At 37.7% G+C, this 20,978-nt stretch overlaps 1 long non-coding RNA gene across 3 annotated transcripts in view; it reads right to left on the reverse strand.

Annotated features, from left to right (window-relative positions):
* The window catches only part of LOC146560827 (uncharacterized), a 77,796-nt gene that overhangs the window by 42,148 nt on the left and 14,670 nt on the right, over nt 1–20,978 (reverse strand). Inside the window, exons 1-2 of one of the 3 annotated variants that reach the window (XR_014894801.1) lie at nt 11,027–11,361; nt 10,891–10,937 (exon numbers count right to left, since the gene is read on the reverse strand). This is a non-coding gene — a long non-coding RNA (uncharacterized LOC146560827). Of the gene's footprint in view, nt 1–10,890; nt 11,362–20,978 lie in introns of those variants that run through there. The other 2 variants (XR_014894800.1, XR_014894799.1) reach the window with 2 other exon arrangements.

Genomic DNA, 20,978 nt, shown 5'->3' on the forward strand with positions numbered 1-20,978 from the left:
AGGCTGAGTTACACATGCACACGTTCAAAGAAAAATCACATTTCCATGTCGAATTATTTATCACACCAAGGAATAAAATCCATTCCTGCAAATGCAGCTTACTGAAACTGAATCGACTCTTCATGCGCCTACTTATCATTAAACATTTAACTGCGTACTCTGCTCCTGTCTTTCATAAAATCTTCGAGACTCTTACATTAGGACTTATAACGAAGTCATTCTTTTATTATTTAAAGTTTCATCGTGGTACACACATTTTTCTTGGAGGGGAAAAGGCACGCAAAGGTAACATGCAGAAAATTTCATTACGACGATAAATTTAAAACCAGGGTGTGTGTGGTTCTCCCCCATAGGTCACGGGGAAGAATCGCAGTATTTTATTTTGGCAAATTTGATTTTTGACATTTGCTGGTGTTGAAATCTTGGAAGGAAAAAAGTACAAAATGACCGCATTTTAATGCGAATTCTGTGGGCTAAGACCGGACACAAGAGGAAGTCTGTTGTAAATAATTTCACAGCAGAACTGCTCAATATTAACAGGTGATGTCGACTATGTGATTTTGATTAAACACAATTATAGGAGGAATGAAAGATGTCAAAAGCAACACAGGGTTGTTTCCTTTAGAAAATATAACAACAGGAAAGAAACATAGAATAAAACTCATATATATCTATTTTCCCCCCAAGTTTAAACTCACCACTGACCGCCACAACTACCCAGAAGTTAATCGGGAAAAACTGGATGAAAACTACGACATACTGTCCGAGAAAAGGTGGATAAACTTTTTTCTAAGATGTGACAATAGCCTGGACCATCTGTCACGCAAATTTGGTATTAATGTTGTGAAACAGCCCCTGGTCGGATGTTAGGCTGATATTTAATCGAATTTTTCATATATATATATTTTTTTTTTAAAGCGTCGAAAACAGTGTTTTAATTTGCCTGAAATGTATTTTAGGCGAATACATATGAGAGAACTGCAGAAGAAGAAAAACAAAGAAGAGAGACTTGGCTTTTTTCAGTGGGAAGGAGTCTCCCTCTAGTGGTTAAAAAAATAAACTACACCAATTTATCGCCTCTTCCCTTTTTCTGGCTTTCACATTGACATTTAGCGAGTGTAGCATGACCTCATCTTACTGACAGTCACCTAGGTTTCAGTTTCTGAAACACCCCTGCAGTGAGATCTACTCCGACCAGGTAAAGTCCGCATATGGTGACTTACTGAGGCAGTGACGAAGGGGGGAAACAGTGTTTCCTGAAAAGCTGATGAGCACAGGCTAAAACCACAACAAATCTAATGCACTGATGAAGTTTGACCAGAGCAAATGGAATATTAAAATACTCTCTAGATTTAAATGGATACTTAACAAGCTTATATATTGAAACAAATTTAACTAAACATAACTGCAATGTGCAGTTATGCTATAACCTGTCAAATGAGTTAAAAATGTTTTTAAAGACATGCAAAGAAAATAAACTATATTAGCTTTCCAGAACTTTTATGAATGCTTGTGTGACTGGCAGCCTGTCCACGGTGTACCCTGCTCTTGACCTAAGACAGCTGTGATAGGCTCCAGGCTCCAGCCCCCCCCCCCCAATTTGGATAAGTGAAAGAGAATGGATGGATGGAAGCTAACTTATTCAATGAGGAATTCATTCATGCATTCATTTTTTCCCCACTTTTCCACTTGAGGTTTGCAGAAGTATAGTAGCCCATCCTAGACATCAGAGTGAAAGGCAGGGAATACTGTGGACAAGCTGCCAGTTTATTACAGAGCCACACAGAAACAGACAACCACTCATGTTCAAATTTACACCTAAGGACAATTTAGAATTATCAAGTAACCCAACATGCATGTCTTTAGACTAAAGCTGGAGTGTGTGGAGAGGACTCACACAGGTACACAAAACCCAGCCACTGGGTCAAAACCCTTCTTGCTGCAAGCAAGTGTGAACTTAGTTTGTTGTCTAAGTTAATGGTGTCCAATTAGTTTTCTGCTTTAAGTTTATTTGGTATAGTTTCATTTTCTTAGCCTTCCCCTCATATCTTACTATGTGAAGTTGTATGTTAAGAGTCTTTGTCAAGGCGTTGAGTTACTGAGTCATTTCCTGTTTTATTTTGGTAGTCTTTTATGTTTAGTCTCTTGTTTTGTCTTCCATGATTAGTTTCATCTGTCTTCTCTATCCCTTTCCTCTTCCCTCATTATCTCTTGTATTTATTGTCTCAGTCTCCTCTTGTCATTTGTGGAGTTGTCCTTAGTTGTCAATCACCTAGAATCAAGTCCCCCTCTGTCTTTGTTAGTCCTTTAAAATTCTTAGTATTCTCTGATTTTTGAATTTCTTCTCCACTGGCTTTTTGGATTTGGGATTTATGTTTATTGCCAGTGCAATCAGCATTAAAGCTTGCACTGAGCCCCAGTCCTGCCTACTATGTTCAGATCTGGGATTAACTTGACAATCCAAGTTTCTGTTTAAGATTTGTGTTGGCGTTTGTTTTGCAAAGTAGTCCTGTTTTTATTTTTTATGTTTTATTCTTTATTTAAACAGAAGGAGATTTAGCAGAAAATAAAACAGGTCAACTCTGGCCTCTAGTCTAAGATCTCCTCTGCTTCTTTACTTTTCTTTGTCTACCTGGAAAGGTTGTAATAATGCTAACACTCACACCACCACCACCACTACTACTTATTATTATTATTATCATTATTATTAGAATATTAGAAGAAGAAGGAAATACAAAAGTCCATCCATCCATGGATCCGTCCTCTTCAACGTATCCGTTTCAAGGCTGCAGGGGGGCTGGAGCCTATGTCATCTGTCACAGGGTGAGAGGACAGGTCGCAAGTCCATCACAGTGGCAAGTGTTTACCTTTAAGGTGTGCTGCTGAACTGAGAAAATATTCATTGATCATGTAGCAATGAAAGTAAATATACATATATAAATATATGTATATCTCTTTTGACTTATTTGAGCTCCCCTATTAAGTACAGATGTACAAATAATAGAACAACCTGGGCTTTCTATTGATATCTCATTTGTTTGGGTGGCCTCTTTTATCTTCAAAGAGGAAGGAAATCACAAAAAAAGTTCAAGGGGAAGATCCTCTTTTCCCCAGTTCTCATGAGGCTATAAACAAATATAAAAAATGTATTATTTTATATGCATTTTTTGCAAAGTGAAGACCTGCAGGCTGCTGTGGAGTCAGGTGCATTCAGAAACATTAGCCATGTTGCACCATAAAACACTGACTATGCTGTTGATCCCTCTATATATAGCTTTTATAAACAACTGTTTCCATGGGGGGAGATGATTTGTATCCTATAACTGGTACAATTGTTTCTGATATTGATTCCCAGAACAAAGACTTAACAATGATATACCTTTATACCTTTATTAGTCCCACAAGGGGAAATTTGTTTCCCACACGGCTGTTCTCTCTACATGTCCTGTTCTTCGCCCTGGCATAACTCTGTTTGGTTTACAGATCACGAAGAAGAATAGAAAGAGCCAAAAACAGTCATCTAACATTTAAACCAGGTAACCTGACACGAAGTCGAAACCGTGTGGTTTAACTGGGGAATGAGAGGGTGACTTTGGAGGCGGCAAAGTTATAGTTTCTTTAGTTTGGTACCAAAAAACGAAACAGATACGCACACCTTCTGAATTCAAGTAAAATACTGCAAACTCTTTATAGGCATACAAATGCACTGTTAACCAGCTATTGTCATTTTACAGGCTCTTTATTCATGATTATAAAGCAGTAACTAATAACTTAAACTGCATGACAATATTCTCCAAGTATTTTTTAAGTATACTAATAGTTTTCCCTGAATAACCCATTCATTACTGATAGTTAACAAATACGATTTTGTTTGTGAATTACAATCTTAATATACTTTGCTCAGTATGAATGTCATAAGGTGATTTTACTACAAAAATAATGTATTATTGTATTGATATATGTAACAAAAACAAAAGTATCTCTTTTGCATCTCTAATTAAGAGGTTATTGACACAAATCCCTTATAGTTAATAATCTTGTCATTGCAGAAAACAATCATACAGAATAACTTATTAATTACCACTTTATAACGACCAATAAAGCGTTCCTATTCTGCTTGTTATTACAATGTCCTATATGATGTCATTATGCCCTAATTTTCCAATGCAACTTGCATATATTTATTAAGGTTAATCCCTCCTGATATACAATGATTTTCATTAACTAATCATCATTTTTATTTGAAAGGAAGCCATCTGTAATGTTTTGCACAACCTCGGAGCATTAAAGATATATTAAACACTTTGGTTTGCCTCTCAGTTCTTGAGCATAAGCTCTTTTTCTAAATAATTCTGTCCCATTACATTTTATGTAAAAGTATTTTAGTTAGTTTACCATCATCTATGACAAATTGCTACACAGAACCTAAACCTGCATAATGTTTGATAGTTCTGACAAAACGGAGATTTGATCCTATTAAAACGGCAGATTGAGAAAAAATTAGTACATCAATCCTTGCAGCTATAGTATTCAATATCTTTTATTTTACATTTGGTTGAAAGCATGATCAATTTTTTTCATAGCTTTGCATTTTTCTTTCTATACAGAAGGCAGATGACTTTAAAAAAACATGAACTTATAAACGAGAAATGCACTGTTGTTAAAATGGAAAAATGAAGCACAGACAAGAAACACCACTAGAGGCTGACAGCACTTGTACTTTATTTACAGTAACTGTCCTGACTTCTTTAACTGAATGTGGCCATAGTATAGCATCAAAAGGTAACACAAAGCAATTTCAAACTGAGGCGAGTTCATTTTAAAGGATCATTTGAACCCTGTAACCTCCATATTTCACCAAGTGCTGTTTCTAACAGGACAGTCATTTTTCTCTGAGAGTTACCAAGAATAAAAGCCTACAAATGAGACAGCTAACCGTAGAATATGAGCTTCTGAAAACTTCTTTGTCATTTGTCTCTTACAACCCTGAGTAATGAGCAGAGTGATGTTTGTGCCGTTCTTAGTCATTTACTGTATCTTGAAGCGTAATTCATGATGAGTAAAGGTGCAACAGAACACACACGCCCACGAACTAGTGACCTACTACTGTTTTCACCTTGACAGGATATTCAGTTTTAACATTTATTGATCTCAAGCCTGACATCTGACTCACACACCCTTATCCTGACTGTTGTGAAGGGTTTATCGTCATTTAGGGACACAGAAATCTCACTCAGAACCTGGCCTACAGCGCACACGCCCATGCGATACCACGTGCACACACACACACACACACACACACACACACACACACACACACACACACACACACACACACACACACACACACACACACACACATCAAAAGTCACTTGACTTTTTTTTAGGAGGAGACTTTCTGGAGCTCAGCAGTTAGATTTTCATGTGAAATAAAAACAAACATGTGGGAGGCTCAGTTCTACAGAAAATCATCAATCTATTGTCGCACTATTTTAACTGTAACACAATACTTATTTCTACTAAGTCCACAAGTCATGTGGCACCTTGACCCCATGACTGGAAAAGTGTACAATACTGACTCATGAATTTCTACAATGAAAGGTTTTTTAAGGACAATGTCATAGTTTCATGTTAAGACAAAACAAAACCTGTTTGATTCAAACCAATACTAAACTTACGTGCACACACTTGCTCACATGCATACAAAAGCATTTTGCTAGTTCTTGCTTATGTTGTTTTTTCATCATCTTTATATAGTCACTTGTTTTGGTCTGTTCTCATTTTCTGGATTTACTGTAAAGCACGTACGAGATAAAAATATATTCGACTCACTAGTTTCTAGTGAACCTGAGTCAAAACTACTCTGATTTCATATACAGTCTTCTGCAGCTTTGGGCCTTTTCATGCCTATCAGAGTAAAAACAGCATGGCTGAAATATTTAAACTAGATAAAACATTTTGAATAGTAAATAAACCCTAAGCATACTGTAAATAGTAGAATTAGGATTTATTGTGCAGCTCACGTACTAAAGTTATTCCTGATCGTTGGAGCCAATTTTTAAAAAAGTCACTTGTTCTGTCGTCTTCTACTTTCAAACAAATTCTCTTAATTTTTAAGGAAAGAGAAGTAAACTGAAAATTTTTATTTTTTTTATGGGAAAATATTACTGGGCACAGACCAAGTTGGGAACCCAATTCATTAATCGGTTACATCAGGACAGTATTAACAGTCCTTTATCTAACTTGCAGTATATTGACAAATCAGTTTTAATATATGTATTCATGGGCATGTGAGTGAAATACTATCAAACATTTAAATACGGCGTATTCTCAGACTGAGAACACAGCGGATCACTGTCGAGGGAGACGTGATGCAGAGTCATTTTCTGTTCTTCGGTTTCTACTTTAATTTTCTGGATGACACATAGCAGGTTCTCACTTCTTCTATAGCTGCTCTTATCTGTCAAAGGCAAACCTTTAAATAAATAATTGTAACCCTGTCAAGTAAGTTGAAAAAAAATATCTGCAGCTGTCCTTATGAAGTCCCTATGTATGCATCTCAAGGTGCTTTGATGTGTAACATTTTAAGCCCAACTGAAAACGCTTAAAACTCGTATTTTTAGTGGGTGAAGCTAAATTTGAGCTTATCCCTAACTGTACCTTTACCATTTTAATAATCACTGTGAGTGTCACTTAAGCTGCAGTAATTAAATCAACAAAATTCAAAAAAGAAGAAGATATGCTAAGTGCTTCACGGCTAATGTTCAGAGTGGGAATTTTCTGATAAAGTAAATTGTATCAGCACACATCCTTGTCTACTAAGTTAGACTTAGACAAAAACACTTCAAAAACACTTCACAGCGTGCCGTAAAAAATGTAATCCCTCTATAAGATTCACCAAACTTTTTTCAAATGCATGTTATGAGCTGTCTAACCAAATCACAGGCTGAATTATGCTCTGAACGGATTAAGGACTGCATTTATTATACCACACTTCAGAGTTAGGGTGCACGTTCAGAAAAAAAAACAGAGGTATGGAGAAAAAAAGTGATCTCAACCTTATCCCAACTATATTCTCCAAATAACCTGTCATATAATTAACTTTATATAAAAAGCTTACCGCTCTCAGCGCAGTCTGCTCTCACCATCTGTTACTATTTGTATTTTTTAAGTTAGGATTAGATTGTTGGTGGATGTCTAGAAATATTAAGCGCTAGCTGCGCAAGAGGCTGTTTCCACCAATAGAAATATGCAAGGCAGCTAATTAATTAATGTGAAGTGAACAATGTATTTCAGAGGACTCCTTCACATGACTGATGAACGGTTTAGATGGGTGTTTACCAAAGGATGAGGCATGAATGACAACTACCTTAAAAACAGTAAATTTTAAATGTATGGGAGTGGGAGTGTGTTTGGCGTTTCTCTACCCGGCAACAGAGAGCTGAGTCATCTCTGTCACAGCACTCCCACGCCTACCCACGCTGCACTGCTCTCAGTCTCTCTTGGCGGTGGAGATGCATGGCCACGGACACGATACCAAAACTAACTGCATCACTTCATTCTGGCCCACAGGTGACAAAAACATACATTTACCGTAAACGGGGGGAGCCTTGGCGGAACAGGGCTGGCATAGGTGGGTGTGAGTGCATTGTGTGTATGTGTCGTGTGTGAGTGAGTGTGCCATCTGACAATACATGGAAACTGATACCACTTATCAAACATTACGAAAAGTGCGTGGACCGAAAGGAGTGTTTGAAAGAGCAGAGAGCAAGAAAGAGAGTGAAAGAGTTGTGTTTCTATGTACATATTTTGACCTTAATTTCATACAGCCCAAAGTGCTTCATAAAGCATGATTAGTATTGCGCAGACCAAGCATGGCCTAACAGTTAGAACTTAATGAAGCTCAAGGTCAAATACATCATTCCAGTGTGAGTAGAGAAATGGCACTGCTGATGCATTTTTGGCATGTTAACAGTTTAAAAGGGATTTACATGTAAAAAGGGAAATCTTTCATCTTAAATGATGATTTAAGCCTAAACATGAGGCAGATGTAAGGCTTCCCAGAAGTCCACATTAACACACTCCCATAATATTTGTCTGATTAAATAACCCCATGTGACCTAACTACCTCCGGGCATTTTGTTTAGCTTGCACAGCTGTTCACTTTATCATGTTTTAATTAGTCGTTCGACTCCTGTTTTCAGCATGAATGTTTTTGTGCATAGGACATAAATGACAGGTTTGTAACTTCTTGAGCCCAAATTATACTTTCCATGTCCAATGAGCCACAAGGAACTGAACACTGGCAATAAATTCTCCAGCTGCATATCTCAGAGGTTTTGAGCCATGTCACGACATCCACAGGCTGTATACGCGAACAAGACTCAGCATATCTCCTGTGTTTCTGTCTCAGCATATTACTGGACAGAAACATAGAGCAACTGTCTGCATTTGTCCAAGTGACAACTTTGTACAAAAATACACATCTATGTAGTTAATAAGTTTAAAAAAAAGGCTTTTGTAGAACGTTATGTAAAATATTGACTTTGACACTATCACATCAATCATTGGTTAATGAAAAATGCAGTAAGAAACTTTAAGCTGAGCATTTTTGTTGTTGCTATTTTGTTATTTGTATGTGACAAAAGCAGTGAATCTGACTAAGAAACTGAGGGAAACTCATACTGAAGCGATCCATCGATTACAAGCGAAGCCCACCCTAAAGCATACTGTACTTTAACGTCCTTTGGACAAATGAAAGCCATCATTTACAAAATGAACATCATGTTGTCTCAATTACACCTTGGAATTAACAACTGAAACCCTAAACTCATAAGGCTAGTGTTTACTGGCATCATAGATTGAGGGAGCTGAGGGTTATCTTCCCGTTAAAATCTATTAAACTGGGCCTCTACTTGCAAAAGGAAGAGTTGCCCTTTGCTGATCATTGGAAACCATGAAAGTTTAAGGCACTTGCACACTGGCTTCACGTTCCAGAGCTGAAAGATTTTTAGCAAGCACAAAGCTAGAAATGCTCACTGTCCAGCTATCACGTTTTTCACGACATGCAAGACTGTGCCCGCAGCTACAATGATAAATGCAACTGGATAAAATGACCCTTTTTACTGATGCAGTTTGAGCCATTTTGTCTAAAACCTTCCTTATTTATTCAACTTTCATTGCAAAAATGCTCCTCCGTGTGAAAACATGATTTTAGGTGTCTTAGTGGGTTAGAACCATTAAGTTGGTGACTCAAACAAAGAAGTGGCTAAAAATATCACTGCTGCTAATAGATTTAATAGACAAAGTACAATATGAATCTCTACATTTTTATAGCCGACTTAATCTACACCAAAGAGCTGAGCTCCATTTGCTATACCTGCTAGATAAATAAATTAAACGTCACCTGTCACGAAAATGGCAAACTGGGGTAAAGGCTGTGTGGTGCAAAGTTGAATTAGATCATGAACAAATCTCTCACTTTTTTGGAAGCAATGTACCACACAGAGTACCAGCTAGAATCCCAGTAGCTAGTTCTCCAGTAGCTTACCCAGTTTAGTTTTATATTCGTCCATTTTTCTCACTCAAGAATTTAAATATGCAAGTTTCCATTTGCCACTGAATGCAGCATTAACATGAACTACAGCTGATATAGCTCGATTTTGTGATTTTGGTCAGATAAACAGATACAATTCAACATTTGGTGTGTATATGTTTGTTGTTTCTGTCACTGCAGATCAAACAGCAAAGCAATGCTCAGTTAGCGCTTGATGAAAATAACCTTCTAGTAATCTTCCAGCCTTTATTTACCAAGTGATAGTCTAATTACTTTTATTTATTTATTTACTTTTGCAATCTATGCCTCACTATATGTCTGGCACGTTATAATAACGCTGCAACCTGTGAGGCAATAAAGCCCTCACTTCTAGCTAGCCTACTCAAAAAGGCCTTTCTGTTCATTCAAAATGTGAATCTGGAGCGCAGCATAATGTTTGTGTTTTTGATTTTCCTCCTCATAAGCATGACTTTACACAGCTTACAGATCTTTGCGTCAGTGCAGGCTGTGAAACTCCCACTAACGTCACTAAAATACTCATTCTTGTACACAGACTGATCAAAGTGATTAACGTGCTCCTGATCTGGAACTCTTTGATCCCCTTGTTCCATCTGCAGACAGCTGCTTCAATATCACCAGGAGATATAATACCGCCACTTTCACTTTAGCCCTTTAGAGGTGCGGTCAGTGCGTCACACTATGATTAAATGACTAAGTTTAGAGTTATTGTACATGCCAAGTGCTGAATATAGCCAATATCTGCCACAACCTGTCCGACTGCCAACTAACTCAAAACATTTTTCTTCACAGTGCTATTTACCATCTCTTTCATTCTCCACTGTCCGATTGTTCATTACGTTTCCTATTTTTAACCCATCTCAGCAAAAGGCGAACCTGTGTTTTGCATGCTGTGCTATTTTGTGCTGTAGGAAAATATTGTGTGCTCCATTTTTAAAAAAGCAGCTTATTAACGTCTTTTTCTTTACTTAAGAGGGATAAAACGAACTCAAATGGCCCCGCAATCAAATTCACAAGGTTCCGAAACATTTGTAACATCTTCAGGCTAGTACCTGATTCCTTCCTGCTCTATAAGATTGTATTTTCTCTACTTTTATAAATACACAATGTGTGATCTTTCCTTTACTTTGATCTATTTTACCAAATGTCTTAAAGAAGCAAAGCTTTTCTACAACATCTGCAGAAATTACTACCGAGCGGCACACAGATTAAAATATGAAAGAAGAGAGTTTCCTAGAACTGTGTTTCTTCTAAGTCTGATAAACATCAGTCAGTGCTAAAAAACAAAGCTAAAGTCCAGCTTGAGGTTTACTTACCAGTTTGTCTCTCCTCATCCTCATCTTCATCAGAAAGTCAATGAGAACTAAAAGGGTAGAGAAAGAAAGAGAGAGAGGATAAAGAAGAAGGAATGTTTTAATCACTCTGAAGGAAGCCAGTTATCTTCCCACTCACATTGCTGAATATCCTAGTAAGGCAGACACACAGCACATGCACACTCTCTCATACACACACACACACACACACACACACACATACACACAAAAATACACACTCAGAGATGTCTCCAAAGGTCAAGATGAATCAGGGGGAAGAGAGAAAAGGTGGTGGACAGAGACAGAAAGGGTGAGAGTAAAATAGAAAATAAAGATCCAGAATAGAAAAGAAGAATGAATAGAATGTAAAGAGCAAAGCAAATGACAGAGGGAGGAGAGAGCACAGAGAGACTGGAGAGAGAAAGAATGAAATGCATGGCTCGGCTGAGTCATCAGTAACCACCACTTCCTCCAACGCACAGAGCTCTACTAATGACTGGCCAACTTCTGAGTGCACACACACACACACACACACACACACACACACACACACACACACTTAACCTGCCATCTATCTACTTTCCACTTCAAACTCTTTTCCTTTAAAGCAGGAAAAGAGTGTGTCTGTCCATCTTTGTGAGAACTAATTTAAATCAAAAACAAAAAACCACTGAAACTGAGGCTGTTTACGCTTGTCCTAACTCTGAGACAGCACACTGAGACAGACCTTCAGTGTGCTGTCCAAGGGTTCAGGTGGGGGTTAGGAATTTAGTTGTTATAATTGAAGTTTCTCCAATGTGCTTTGTAATTCCTTTTCTCACTGAGAGTCCTCACAAGCCTTAAAGTGCAAACATGTGTATGTGTATTTAGGAAAAAGCCTGAGAAGGCATGTCATGAGCCGACCCCACAGTGTGTGTCATGAGAAAATGGCACAACAACCAGACAGTTTTCCCTTTTCCCAGAATTCCCAGGGGCATGGTCTCTTAGCTTTCATGTGTTGGGGGAGTTGCTTTCCTTCACACCCACAAGCTAAAGGGCTGGAGAAACCAGGCTAAGTGCCTTGGTTAAAGAAATAGCTCAACAGTTGCATGTTTGAAGCTTATTGGTCTGATATCCACCAGTTCAAAACTAGGTCTATAACTTTTTTCATAAAAGAATGACATTTTTTAAATGAACTGACAGATTTGCTGGCAATAAAAGACAATCTTCCCAACTTCAGTAGATTGTACACCATTACTTGTTCTGACCAGCAGGCTTTACTACACAGGCTAGCTTTAAAGGTAGCACTAGACTGAGCACATGTTTAGTGTAGCTGAACTGTACTGAAAGTACTGTAGCAGGACAAAAGCCCACTGACAACTCTAAACCTCACTTATTAACCACAAAGAATCTTGCTGTGTTCTTAAGGAGAATTGTAAAAAAGTAACTAATTGGGTCTCTAGTAAACAAAGTTCTACCAAATTGTTCTACAAAGGAACAATTTCCTGATTACACTAGATAATTATCTTATGCACAACAGGTTGCCTAACATGCTATAATTTTTACTTTTGGTTTAGAACACTGTTAACCCTTTATAGGACACTAACTGAAATACTTGAAAATTCCAATTTTCAACCCTACACTTTTTTTAAACGTTTGTATTTCTAGAAAACTGGTCTACCGAGATTTTCCTGAACAACCATCTCTAGGATTTAGAGAGAAGTGTCTGAAAAGGAAAAAATATCCAGTTCCCACAGTTCTCTGAGCAAATATGTCTTGTTGATGTCAGAGGTCAGAGGAGAATGGCCAGACTGCTTTGAACTGACAGGAAGGCAACAGTAACTCAAATAACCACTCATTACAAAAGTATGCAGTATACAGCAACAGAAGACACCACCTGGTGCCACAACTGTCAGCTAAAAACAGAACACTGGGGGTACAATTTGCATGAAAGCATGGCTCCATTGTGCCTGTATCAGTGGTTTGGGCTGATGGCGATGGGGTAATGGTGTAGGGATATTTTACTGGCACACTTTGGCCTCTTTAGTACAAACTGAACATCATTAAATGCCACAACCAACATGAGTATTGCTGCTGAAAATGTCTGTTCCTTTATGATCACAGCATACCCATCTGTGGTTAAGCTGCGATCATAAAGGGTATACCAATCATCTCAAACTGGTTTCCTGAGTATGATCATGAGTTCACTAGACTCAAATGGCCTCCACAGTCTCCAGATCTCATTCTGATAGAGCATATTTGGACTGTGGCAGAAAAGAAGATCTGCATCATGCATGTGAAGCTGAACAATCTGCAGAAACTGTGTGAGGGTATGAAGTCAATATGGATCTAAAATCTCAGATCAATGTCTCCAGCACCTTTTTAAATCTATGCCAGGAAGAATTAAGGTAATCCTGAAGGCAAAAAGTGATCAAATTCAGTAGTAGCAATGTGTAACTAATTAAGTGGCCGGTGAGTGTATGTAGTCACCAACAACCATATTTTTATGTCTTATAAACATGTAAAACTTGTTAACTTCAAAGTTATTTATAGGCTTTTTCTTCAGGTTCGACAAAGTGACAAGATTAGAGCATTTCTCAAAAATGTTTAATCCTTAAATGCCCAGTTACCACTTGTGATTTAGGAAGTGTCTGCAAGTGCAGCATCAATGTACAAGCTATATATAATTGCACAAGTGAAACTCGGTAGATCTCTGAGGTCAAAACTGGGAATAAGACTGATGGTGAAAGTGCAACTTTAGGACAATAAGTCTGATGAACTGTAATGACCGATGAATCACAATAGCAATAACCTCAGAGGAAACAAACAAGGCTGGGCACAAGCTTTAAGCCACTTGGTGTGATTTCTTTTAAATCCTCCATCATTGCTTTTAAGGAAATGGCTTTATTTCACGTGAATGTGTTTTATTTATCAGAGCCCTTAAGCATTTGCATTTTTATCTTGACCAGCACTTTTGGTGACATTTAGAAACTTGTCACCTTGCCTGGCATTAATACATATTAACAGAGCATTAATACAACATATAAAGTGGGAAAAAATTACTGGATCATTCTGAAAGTGTATCACCCTATTGCTAATTCTTTGTTTTTTATATCCATACGCATCTACAGTAACTTTTCACCTGACATACTCCATTACAGTTTGCACTGACATTATGAATCAGTTTGCCTCTGGGGTTATTGTAATACAACCCCCCACGTCCAGCTCCATCTCCTATCCAGAGGAATTCATGGGAACTTTGAGCCAACTTCGTAAATACACGTTTCCTCCTCTGCAGTTCCCACACTTTTCCCAACACACTTACACACTTACACACACACACACACACACTCACACATACCCCTATTATATACCCATAGACAGAGACAAGTATAGACTTGGGCATGATGTCTCATGCAAATTGTGCATAGTCATACTGGCAGTAGCAGAAGATTACACCGGATGCTACTGTAGTTCAGGCTGGTTAATTACTGTATATTGCTGATGAACAGGATATGACAGTTTTGCAGCATTACCGCTACAATGCAGGCTCTATATGGTAATCTCTGGTAGAAGACCATTCGGCATGCATTAGCACATGCTTCAGTTACGGCAGTTTATTAAAAGGGAGATAGGAAACTTAGCTGCTCTGTGAAACTTGAATCGTTTTCTGTTTATTACAAATGAAGCAACAGAACCATATCGTCTCAGTACTCCCATTTCAATTGATGAGCGAAACGTGCTACAGTCGTAAGGCCTAAGACCATATAGCCATGTAGCATTTAGCTAAAAGCTAGGCTACATGTCAACTTCATCTTGTTAGTGCTTAATACAACAGTGCTGGTGTATGTACAATGCTAATAATCTTAAATTAAGACAGTGTGTGTAAAAGTGTATATCACGTCCAATTAGTGGGGAATAAAGCCACTGCAAGTGGGGTGTGAATGACCAGGGAAAATAAAAGAGTGAACGTAAACTGAAATAATATCATTTTTATGTGGAAAATAGACGAAGAAAAAAGAATATGCTTATGCTCGTGCTGCTCTGTGTTTAGATCTGTTTATTTTGTGTCCATACCTATAAATGTGGGGGCATGAACTGGTTTTTGAAGTTAGGCTTACTAGAAGAACAATAAAGTGTTAAAACCATGTTTATAGCACTTTAAGGATTGGTCATCAAATAACATTTCAAATATATGAACTGGGAAAGCCGTAACCCGAGTAAGCACCCTACAGATTTCCCCAAATTGCCAACCCCTTGACTTTCTGCCATGCCACTGTAAATCACATTTACAAAGGCAGCTGAAGAAATGAGTCATGTGAGGTTAAATGGGCAGTGTGTGTCAGCATAAGTGGAAATCAGTCATCATTTTTGTGAGTTAAAGTAAAATAAGCCCACCAGTTGCTACCTGACTGGCTATTGTTTCATTTGAGAAGTCAGCAAAATACATAATGTAAGCTGTCCAAACAGAAACCATGTGGAGCCCAACAGAAAATCAAAGTATCACCTTTCTTATAATGACTTAGAGTTATACATGCTCTTATCATGACATGACTAGATTATTGTAATCCTTTCTATGTAGGTTTACCACAGTCATCACTTCGTTAGCTTCAGCTAGTAGAAAACGCTCTTTGACGTTTAACTGGGACGGGAAAACATGAACATATTACGCTAGTTTTAGCTGCACTCATTAGCTCCTTGCTAATTTTAGGATTAATATTAAGGTTTATTGATCGTTTCTCTTGATTGGCTTATTAATGAACACACTCCTGTAAGAGCCATGAGGTATGGTAATCAGCTGATCCTCAATATTCTAAGATCTAGACTTAAAAACCGAGGTGTCCGAGCTTTTTAAGTTGTTGCCCCGTGTCGTTGGAATACCTTACCATTTGATAATAGAACTGTTTCTATTTTTAAGTCTTTGCTCAAGACTCCATTCTGCCTCTGGCCTTTAATTCAAGCTAAGCTAAGCTAAGCTAAGCCTTGATATCGTATAGTTATCATTCTTGTCATTAATATTAATATCATTTTATACTGGCTGCCTGTGAAGCACTTTGGTCAGCCTTGGTAAAAGTGCTTTACAAATAAACTTGACCAAGAATTCAAGCCATTTCAAATTGCCAAGGCATTCTAGTATGAATAAAAGTAGATCAACTAATTGGGAACCACTCTTAAACCTTGCCATACCAAATAATCTCACAACCCAGAAGAAGCTGGGAAGCTATTACCCTGTAAAAATCTACAGACTCCTCTCAGTTAACAAAGACGTGCAATGAGCTATGACTTTCTAACAAACTCCAAATAATGTGATCATCATTAAACTTACAGAGAAAGACTTTCCCTACGTGCCAACTGTCTCTGGGGTAAAATTCACCCTGAAAATGGTGGATTTAAAAAAAAGAAATAACCAGGCAGTCAATATGAACAGCTGCCACAGATAAACATGCAAAGAAAACAAAAATCCACAGAAACTGAAACTTTATCTGCTTTATCAAGAAAGTTCAAGACGTCACAGTACAGCACACAAACACACGTACACAGAGAATAAGGATTAAAAATAAATTTTATATATATATATATATATATATATATATATATATATATATATATATATATATATATATATATATATATTTTTTTTTTTTTTTTTTTTTTTTTTTTAATTAGGTTGTTTTCAACAGTTTTAATAAAACAGTTACCAAGAAATTAGCTTAGGTGTTCCAAAACAGAAAAACAAGCCTGTTTACTTGACTGCCACGTAGCTCTGCTGAGTACATGCACAGAAATCAAGAGAGAAAGTAAGACGTTGAGAAATGCTGGCTCAGCAGAGTGCTCATTGTGGGAGGATTGTGGGAGATTGAGTCTATAGATGAGTCAAGGAGCCATTACACATATTATCAGAATGAATAGCATGGCAGTCTATCTTTAGTGTCCGTGTGGGAATCAAATATGTGTTGTACAGCTGGGATATGGCACTAAACATTCTACCATACCATAAAGACAATGGGAGTTTTTCACATTTCCTGCTACTCTTTGAATGTTATAGTTAAAAAAAAAGCAAGTCTTTATGAATTATCACCTGAAGACATGTAGTATGGTACTGTCATCTTTGTCTACAGTTTATGTTGTAGCTGTGTACTGACACCTTTAACATTATTATACTTTGCTGATTTGGAGTAATTAGCAAACAAACTCTTCCAATCCACCAGTGAATAGGCCTGTTTTCCAGTACCTGAAAAGCTCCCAATCTCTGGCTTGATCAGTTGAAATGTCCCATGACTTTCCTAAACAAATCTGAGACAGTGAAATAGAACACAAATCCATCTTTTCCCATTTTCTTTCCTTTAAAAGGCACCAGTGTTGTGCCTTTCAAATAGCCCATAGTGAAATTTACAACCAAATTATGACCTATGCTGTTTATATGCTCAGATGGGCTTTTTGACTGCGTTGCTGTTGTAGTATTTCTGAATGTTCAAGGCATTTTATCTTCATTTTTATCAGTGGCTTGGTGGGCCTGAAATGCATGAAACCAGTATTGCAGATTGCATCTTGTGCAAACATGACTGTGTAACACCGTAATTTTCAGTTTTGATGGCTGTTGCATTACTTGCCTTCTCATAAATCTAAAGCAGGATGAAATCTTGATTGTTAGCGGTTTACTGACCAAGTGTTTAGTTGCTTTAACCCTATATGTATAAATATTTAGCTGCCTTAACCGTATAAGAACAATTAATTGATCTAAAAAAAAGGCAGGATGTCATTCTCTGTGTTCTCTTGACAGCAGTACATTAACTGTGTCACCAACTCCTATTTAAATGAAAGGTTGCTATCCTAACACATTTTTTAATCTAAAAAAACCTTAATAGTATATCTTAAATGTTAGTAAACAACCTTTAAACTGGTGCCACGCACTTATACTCCAGTTTTTTTCCACCTAGTCAGCTTTTTTAATGTTGCTAAAACAACCACTAACACAACAAACTGAAGTATGTTTGTATAAAGTATTTAAAAATTCACACGACAGCTTAACTTTAAGGAGTGCAGGTAGCATGTGAAAAAAAATCTGTTGAATATTGGGGATGCGTTTAATGCTCAGTGGTACGTGGAGCAATAACCAACAGTGAGACCTGCTCATGAGGCTGAAGATGAAGTTGGTGAAGTCAGATTTCTTCTGACTGGATGCTCCTGGCACTTGAGGTTTGAACCACAAGTTGGTGGTGCTTCTGTGCCAACAGCCAGAGCTGTGTGCGTGAGATGGCCAAATAAAAGATATCCACTTTCTGTGACATCACAGAGAGTAAAGAATAGAAAAAAAGGAGTGTTTAGAGCCTGAGCTTTGCACATACATTAATATTCATGTGGCTGTGTGTAATACGACCATCCACTACTGTAACAATGGCTTTCCTTAACAGAAAAACCTAATGGGATCCCTTTAATGGCACTTTCTATTTGACTTGGCCTTTAAGAGCCAATAAAAGTTGAAATGTTGTTGCACTTACTTAAACTATGTGAAAAAAAGATATTTGATCTCACCTTAGGATTTCTATCATGTTATCTCTCTGCCAATACTTTTCCATCTTGTCAAAAAAAACACTCCCTCCTCTGTCCTCTAAACCATGAATTTGCCATTATTGGTCGCTGCAGTGGCAGCGCTGACGTAAGTGGAACAATTTGTCTGGTAATGTTTTGCATGGAAACACTGTTAGGCAGAAGGACTCAGAGATTTTACAAGTGGGAATAATCCAGCACCCACACAGCCATTTACTGTATCTCACTTTTTCTGTTACTGTCACGCTGCGTTCATTTATCATAAGTATGAACAGAATCAAATAAACACTATGTATCAGTATGGTAGTCACTTGTTTTGTTTGTTTAAAATTCAGATTTTATGGGACTCCTTGGGTAAGGCATACCGATTCTTTTAGCTTTCACCATCACTACGAAATACAGTAAATCACTGTTACACCTACGCACATTAGTCACATGAAGTTAAACGTGCATTATGTCAAGTAGAAATCTTATCATATAAGGAAAAAAGCTTGCACATCACAGAACTCCAGTTTTAATGGATGGATTTATGGACGGATGGATTTATGGACGGATGGATTTATGGACGGATGTTCCTTGTGCAAGCAAAATACTTACTGCCAGACTGACTGCTAAAAGCGCAGCAACAATTCACTGTTGTAAGTGGACCAAACCTCCAGTATGACAATGATCTCAGCAATTTAAGAATATGTGAATTTAGCAACACAGACCCACGAGAGCCTCAAAAATGACCACCAAGACAAAAACATGTGATTGCCTTGGATTTATGTTTAATTTAAAATAATAAATAAATTAATTCCCTGTCTCCCTTTAATTTTCTCTCCTTATACAATTCCCACAATCTCACCGCCAGCCTTTGGTCTCATCTCCTGCTTATTCAGACTGGGCCAGTCCAGGGTTATGACTCAGAGGGAACAGGGCTATGACTCAACCCCACTATTAGTTTCCAGGTGGTCTTAGATCCCATTGTGCTCCTGATTAGCATTCAAAGACATATGAACAGGCATAGAAGTGTTAGGAGGCACAATTCCCTCACAAACACTGCAGACTATTTGTCTGTAAGGGAGTCAATGTGGAGTCCCAATGTCTGCATCCTAAGATTTTGCATGTGATTGTGGGAAGTAATGTGCATATCCCTGGATGTTGTGTGCGTGTGTGTGTGTGTGTGTGTGTGTGTGTGGTCCAATGGATTGAGCATCTGTGGCAGTGAGACAAAGAATATGTGTCTGCTCTGAGTGAGACCACCAAGGCTATGTCTGTGTCTATATCACAGGTCCATTAGTGACTCAGTCCCATAAAAACTCATTTAAACACATTTATCTAATACTTGACATGTCCCAGACGTTTAACATTTGGCAGCTGATTAATGTATGTACTACTATAAACTTACAGATTTTATCAGTTTAGCAAGAAAAAAAATCATAAACAAATAACAATTACAAATTAGGTAAGTTATTTAGGAACTGGGACTTACCAAGTGTAACTCTTCAGTTAAAATTGTGGACAATTATTGGTTATTAAAGGTAGCCCATGTCAAAGGAAAGAAGCAAAAGACCACACTATAATGTTTCATCAACATCTGGCTATAGGCCTATTCACTTTCTGTTCTCACTCAAAGGTATGAGTACAAGCCATCCAGACAACACTGGAGGCGTCATCTACGTTCCATTTTCTGACTGGAAACAAATGAAAGCCAAAGTTTCCAGGTCACTCTGTGTCTGACTTTCACATTTGTCTCCAAAATAAGACTAAGACAGGCTGTGTCTCCAAATCACCGCCCAGTCAAACCAAAACATAAACTAAATCCAGACTCCTCCGCCTGCCACAGTGTGGAAAGTTATACGTAAACAGAAGCTGCTCCTTTATATAAAGTGATATCTTTCTAATTAATGGCAATTAAAACGTAATTTGTTTTGAAATGTTAAAATTAGATACAATAGCATGCATGTGAAGAAAATGTGCCACCTCTGATCTTAGACTACTTTACTGTATGCAATAGACACATGACAATGAAAACTAGTGACATGGAGTCAAAAATGGAAATGTTTTAAAGTACAGGTGTGGTCAGAATTGGTTCATTTTGGTGACCAATGATTTTTGTTATGTTTTCGTCACTGAACGTCATTTTCGCCCTGATGAAAACAAGATGATAACGAAATCAAATTTAATGCACAAGGACAATAACGAGGATGAAATGTACTGACAATTTAATGTGTCAGATCCAATCAGACCCTAGATGCACACATATCAGCTGCCCCTGACAAACAGTATGGTGATGGGGTGGGAGGGCTTCAACCTGCTCCCAGTATCCCTGCATCTCGTGATGCGTTTTCACGTTTCAAATATCAACGCCTGGGACATACGCACACATTTTGGATTTGACGTAAAAAAAAAAAAAAAACACTTTGAAAACTGCGTGGCACAACTTTCACCGTTAAAAACACAAACTTTTACAGAACAAACTTTTTTTAAACTAGATCTAAATTTGCTGTCAAAATTAACACTGTTAAGAAGATTAGACACACTTAGTCCAAAGTTACCATGACATGCACCCCCATGATGAA

The sequence above is a fragment of the Mchenga conophoros genome, linkage group LG13 (genome assembly GCF_057382185.1).
Source record: "Mchenga conophoros isolate Kocher_MC1m ecotype Shallow Benthic linkage group LG13, M_conophoros_male_GT1.1, whole genome shotgun sequence".
Taxonomy (NCBI): Eukaryota; Metazoa; Chordata; class Actinopteri; order Cichliformes; family Cichlidae; genus Mchenga; species Mchenga conophoros.